The sequence below is a fragment of the Ammospiza nelsoni genome, chromosome 23 (assembly GCF_027579445.1).
Source record: "Ammospiza nelsoni isolate bAmmNel1 chromosome 23, bAmmNel1.pri, whole genome shotgun sequence".
In the NCBI taxonomy this organism is placed as follows: Eukaryota; Metazoa; Chordata; class Aves; order Passeriformes; family Passerellidae; genus Ammospiza; species Ammospiza nelsoni.
In genome coordinates, this window is record NC_080655.1 from 1,030,784 (window position 1) to 1,036,783 (window position 6,000).

Consider the following 6,000-nt stretch of genomic DNA (forward strand, 5'->3'; position numbering starts at 1 on the left):
AAAGGAAAATGGGAAAAGGAAAAGGAAAAAAGGAAAGGGAAAAGGGAAAAAAGGAAAAGGGAGAAAAGGAAAAGGGAGAAGGGAAAAGGAAAAAGGGAAAAGGAGAAAAGGAAAAAAGGAAAAAAGGAAAAAAGGAGAAAAGGAAAAAAGGAAAAAAGGAAAAAAGGAAAAAAGGAAAAGGAAATAAAAAAGAGAAGGAGAAAGAGAAAGAGAAAGAGAAAGAGAAAGAAAAAGAAAAAGAAAAAGAAAAAGAAAAAGAAAAAGAAAAAGAAAAAGAAAAAGAAAAAGAAAAAGAAAAAGGAGTTGGCCCCTCTAGAATGATTTTTAATTATTCCCAGATCTTCTGGATGATTAGGAAGATGAAAGATGGCACGGGTTAAGATGCAGGGCGCACTGAGGGGATGTAATTGATTTTTACATGTATTTAACTGATGATTCATTAAATGGGCTCTGGCCGGAGCAGCACAGGCTCGAGTGCAGCCTGAGCATGAGAGGTCCGGGCTGAGCACGGGAGAGCCCTGAAGGGAGCCTGGCGTGGGAAATGCCTCAGAAATACCCATTTACTGCTGGCTCTGCGATGGAGGGAGGGGATCTGTCCCCTGTCTGTCCCCTGTCTGTCCCGTGTCTGTCCCCTGTCTGTCCCGTGTCTGTCCCCTGTCTGTCCCTCATCTGTCCCCTGTCTGTCCCGTGTCTGTCCCGTGTCTGTCCCTCATCTGTCCCCTGTCTGTCCCGTGTCTGTCCCGTGTCTGTCCCTCATCTGTCCCCTGTCTGTCCCCCAGGGGCAGTTTGGGGTTCTGAGGATGGGATCTGACCCCAACCCCTGAGCTGTCCCTGCTCCCCTGTGAGCTGCAGAGCTCCACTCTCTCATCCCAGGGATCCCTATTGATTTTTGAAGGATTATGCACTCACTCAGGGCACAGGAAAATCAGAGCAAACTTCTCTCAAGCTCTCATATCCCAGAGGGCTGGGAAGGATTGATTTTTTTTACACGTTTGGCTTTTAGGCTGTTCACATCTCAATCCAGACAATTTTCTTGCCAGAGAGTCCAGTACAGTCCACTTAATTGTATTTTCTAACCAAGCTGGAGGAGATTTGTTGGCTTTGCTGTCCAAAGAAGACACAAATCTTTTCTTCCATTTTTTTTTTTTCCTCGAGTCCATAATAAAGTGAGTGAATTTCTAACCCTAAAAGCAATAAAATATCAAATTGTTCAGTGCAACACCACAGGGAAAGATTCGTTCATGGAGGAATGTAAACACTTGGAAAGAAGGACCTGCTGTTATTTTTAATTATTGTCTTTATTGGGTAGCAATTACTCCAAGGGTAATTTCCAGTTTGGCCAGGACAGTGGGTGAGCTCTGGTTCTCCACGTAATCACTTGGAAAAACAATCCCAGAATGGGCTTTTGAAAGGAATTATTCTCTATATTTCCTTTGGCTCCAGTTTGAAAGTTGGAAATATTGTGGTGTCTACCAGGCTGGGAATTCCAGGGACATCTTGTAAATTGGGGTGAGAATTCAGGTTTGGAATTCCTGTCCAATATTGTTAGATTATTTAAGAATACAGTTGTGGAACTCCTGTCCAAGATTGTTGGGTTATTTAAGAATACCATTGTGGAATTCCTGTCCAAGATTGCTGGATTATTTAAGAATACAGTTGTGCAATTCCTGTCCAAGATTGTTGGGTTATTCAAGGCTCAGATGCTATAAAAGAATTGGTTAAAATATGTTGGTTTTATTTGCCAGCTGCAAACTCAGAGCTTCAGTTACAGTGAAACAATTTTCAATACTTTTATGATTTATTTATTTATTTGTTTGTTTGTTTGTTTGTTTAAACAGCACAACGCAAAATTCCTTTCGCTCAGAATATTTTGCTGGCCATGCCCCATGCTAGACCTTCCCAGCCCGGTGCCCACCAGTGTCACCCTGACTCTGCCTGAAGTCACTCTGCAAACGGAGCCTCAGTCTTCAGATTTCCCTTTGGGAGCTCCTAATGAGCAAAATATGGGACGTAGCCCAAGGAAACCGCAGCAGCAGCACCAAATCCTCCCCACTTCCTTCACTAAGCAGCTGCATTGTGATTTATCCTCCTCGCTCCGCGCTCGATGGCTCTGGTGATAACGTGAAGTTGTGTCGTTGGCTGAATTCTAACTAAAAAGGGTTTCACAGACCCTTGCGGGGAGCTGTGCTCTCCGGGGGGATTCCCTGGCCGGTGACACGCAGGGAGGGGGACAGAGCTGTCACCAAGCCAGCAGTGAGCAGCCCGGGGGCTGGGGACGCCCTCCAGGTCAGCAAGGGAACAAAGCTGGGAGGGGACCCCGGTACCACGGCATGGCTCTGAGACAGGAAGGGTTTTTTGGGAGGGATTTGGGGGAGAAATCCTTCCCTGGGAGGGTGGCAGAGCAGCTGGGGCTGCCCCTGGGAGGTTCCAAGGCCGGGCTGGCAGCACCTGGGGCAGGGGAAGGTCCCTGGTGCTGCAGACACAGCTGGGCAGCAGGAGGATGCTGGGTTGGAAACCCAGGGATGCTGCCCAAGGACAAAGCAGCCTGACCTAAATTCCTCCGTGAGATGGCAGGGCCCGCAGTAATGAATTCTGTCTCATCTGTGTGATGGGCTGGTGATTTGCAGACATCAAAATCCGTAATTCAGCGAATACTGCTCTGAACCGGGCAGGTTCAAAATAAATAAATAAAATTTGTCAATGCAGAATAATGCGCTCGCACATGGTTAGCAAGAGGCAGGCGAGTGTATATCACAGCCAGGAATAATGTCAGGTTTTGGAATCAGATAAATTGCAAATAACAATGCAGAGAGCAACTGAACCTTGAGGAATATCAGCAGCCGGGCTGGGATGAGGTGCCTGCAAAAAGCCTTTGTTTGGAAGGGAGAAATGGAGACCAATAAGACAGAGGGGAAAAAGAATGGGGAGGGAACAGCAGGGCCATAAAGCTGTGATCAAGTGCAGGAGAGATGATAAAAGGCCACGGGCAGCCCAGGAAAAATATTAAGAAGCAATAAAATGCAGCATCAGTGGAGATAAGATGATAATTTGTTATTCTCAGCAGAGCCATTTGTGCAGCCAGGCCCTGCCTGGACTCAGAGCTCAGCTCTGCCTTGCACCTGGGCACAGCTTTGTGCTCTGGGGAGAGATTTGTACCTGGGGAGAGGTTTGTACCTGGGGAGAGATTTGTGCTTTGGGGAGAGATTTGTACCTGGGGAGAGATTGCCACTCTGGGCAGAGCAGCAGGAATGGGATGGGATGGGATGGGATGGGATGGGATGGGATGGGATGGGATCCATGGGATGGGATGGGATGGGATGGGATGGGATGGGATGGGATGGGATGGGATGGGATGGGATGGGGTGGAGTGGGATGGGATCCATGGGATGGGATCCATGGGATGGGATGGGATGGGATGGGATCCATGGGATGTGGAGCCAGCCTGGGGGATGTAGGAACACGGCCTGGAGAGCCTGGAGGAGACTTGGGAGTGCATGGAGCAATCTCCCGGCTCCATCTCTGCATCCCTAAATGGCACAGACATTGTTCAGCAGTTTTCAAAGATGCTGATAACAATGAGACACATCCCTGGTACTTATTAAGCTGATGGCTTTTAAACATTAAATCCCAGCTATAATTAAATTAACTGAAATTGGGTTTATTAAAAAAAAAAAAAAAAGTATTCCAAGCACTCCCCGGCAGCATTTGAAAGGTGAGGGAATTGCCTGCAGGCCCAAAAAAGCCCTGCTGCAGATTGCAGCCAGCACTAATTCAACAGCTAATGACTGGAGGGGGGTCAGGGGAGCACAGGGGAGGGGGGGACGAGGGAGGAAGGACAAACTTCATCACTGGGGAGGGATGGGAGTGCTGGGGCTGCTCTGCCTGGAAAGGGAATTTAGGCTGTGCTCTTACCAAGCCACCATCCCCTGTGCAGGGATTCACCATCCCCATCCCCTGTGCAGGATTCACCATTCCCTGTGCAGGAATTCACCATCCCCATCCCCTGTGCAGGAATTCACCATCCCCATCCCCTGTGCAGGGATTCACCATCCCCTGTGCAGGATTCACCATTCCCTGTGCAGGATTCACCATTCCCTGTGCAGGATTCACCATTCCCTGTGCAGGATTCACCATCCCCATTCCCTGTGCAGGGATTCACCATCCCCTGTGCAGGATTCACCATTCCCTGTGCAGGAATTCACCATCCCCATCCCCTGTGCAGGATTCACCATCCCCTGTGCAGGATTCACCATCCCCATCCCCTGTGCAGGATTCACCATCCCCTGTGCAGGGATTCACCATCCCCTGTGCAGGATTCACCATTCCCTGTGCAGGATTCACCATCCCCTGTGCAGGGATTCACCATCCCCATCCCCTGTGCAGGAATTCACCATCCCCTGTGCAGGATTCACCATTCCCTGTGCAGGAATTCCCTCTGAAAGGCTCAGAACCTGCCCTGGCTTTGAGGAGCTGATTGAAGCCAGCTCTGGTTTGGGTATTTCTGCCCCAGGGTGTGTTTGACACCGCAGGCAGGGGAAGGGCGGCTGGGCTCTGGGAGAGGAGCAGGGAACACCAATCTGTGTCTCATGGAGTGCCTGAACCCCCAGGATTTCCCTTTCCCCCCAGATTAACCTGCCTGCCCCCTGGGCTGGGCTGCACAGACACAAAATCCCCTCTGGAGTCGATAAAGATGCCCCATACAAACCCGGCAATGTGACCCGGTAAATCCCAAAGCAGGGGCATTTCTGGTGGTGTTTAATCCCTATTGAACGAGCTGATTGTGCTGCTCAGGGCTGGGCTCTCTGCACAAACCCCCAGAGCTGCAGAGCCCAGCCTGAGCTGCAGCCACAGCTGGAGAATGAGGCAGCACAAGTCTTTGCTGTCACCTTGCTGCTCTGGAATGACTCATTCTGTCTATTTTGTCTTTCTCATCTGTCCCCTGGAAACCTCTTGTCCTCACATCTGAGTTCTGTGCATGGAGGGGAAAAAAAAGGTAGAAATAAGAAGCTGACATCATTTCCCAGCAGCTGGGGGTTCCTCCCGTGCTCCTGGCCAGTTAATGCTGCAAAGTTTGTTTTTATTACTGTATTATTGCCTTTTATCTGCTTTTCCCCACGGCACCAACGTCCGAGAGCCAAATCTATTTTTATGAAATTTCCCTGTTAGAAAAAAGGAAAAAAAAAAAAAAAAAGAGAAAAAAAATGAAAGAAAGAAAAATTTAAAAGGCAAGCAAGAAGAAAAGGTGATGGATTAGATCTTAAAACATCGCAGCAGCTCCCTGGGCTCCTTTCTGCCATCAGCTTCATTTCACCATGTTTTGTTCCTTTGTCCCCTGCTTTTCCATGGTCTGGCTCCTCATTCTGTGCTGAGTGTGAGGGTCTGGGGGTGTCCCTGGCAGGGAGGCATTGCAGGGCTCCTGGGCCTGGGCAGGGCTGTTCTGGACCCCTGAGCCTGCAACTGTCCTGTCCTGGACCCCTGACCCCTGTCCTGGACCCCATCATTGTCCTGTCCTGCATCCCTGACCCTGCATTGTCCTGTCCTGGACCCCTGACCCCTGTCCTGGACCCCATCATTGTCCTGTCCTGCACCCCTGAGCCTGCATTGTCCTGTCCTGGACCCCTGACCCTGCATTGTCCTGTCCTGGACCCCTGACCCCTGTCCTGGACCCCTGCATTGTCCTGTCCTGCACCCCTGACCCTGCAATTGTCCTGTCCTGGACCCCTGAACATTGTCCAGCCTGGGCAGAGCTGTCCTGGACCCCTGACCCCATCATTGTCCTGTCCTGCACCCCTGAGCATTGTCCAGCCTGGCATTGTCCTGTCCTGGTCCCCTGGTCCCAGGAGCTGCTCAGTGCCCTGGAGCTGCAGCTCTGCCCCAGCCTGAGCCCCTTTGGCCACAGCTGGGGGCTCAGAGCCCTCCCGGGGCCGTGCCCAGAGCCTGCAGGGGTTTGGTGCAAAGGGATTTAATGGGAAATTGGTGCTGCTGCTGGAGGAACAGCTC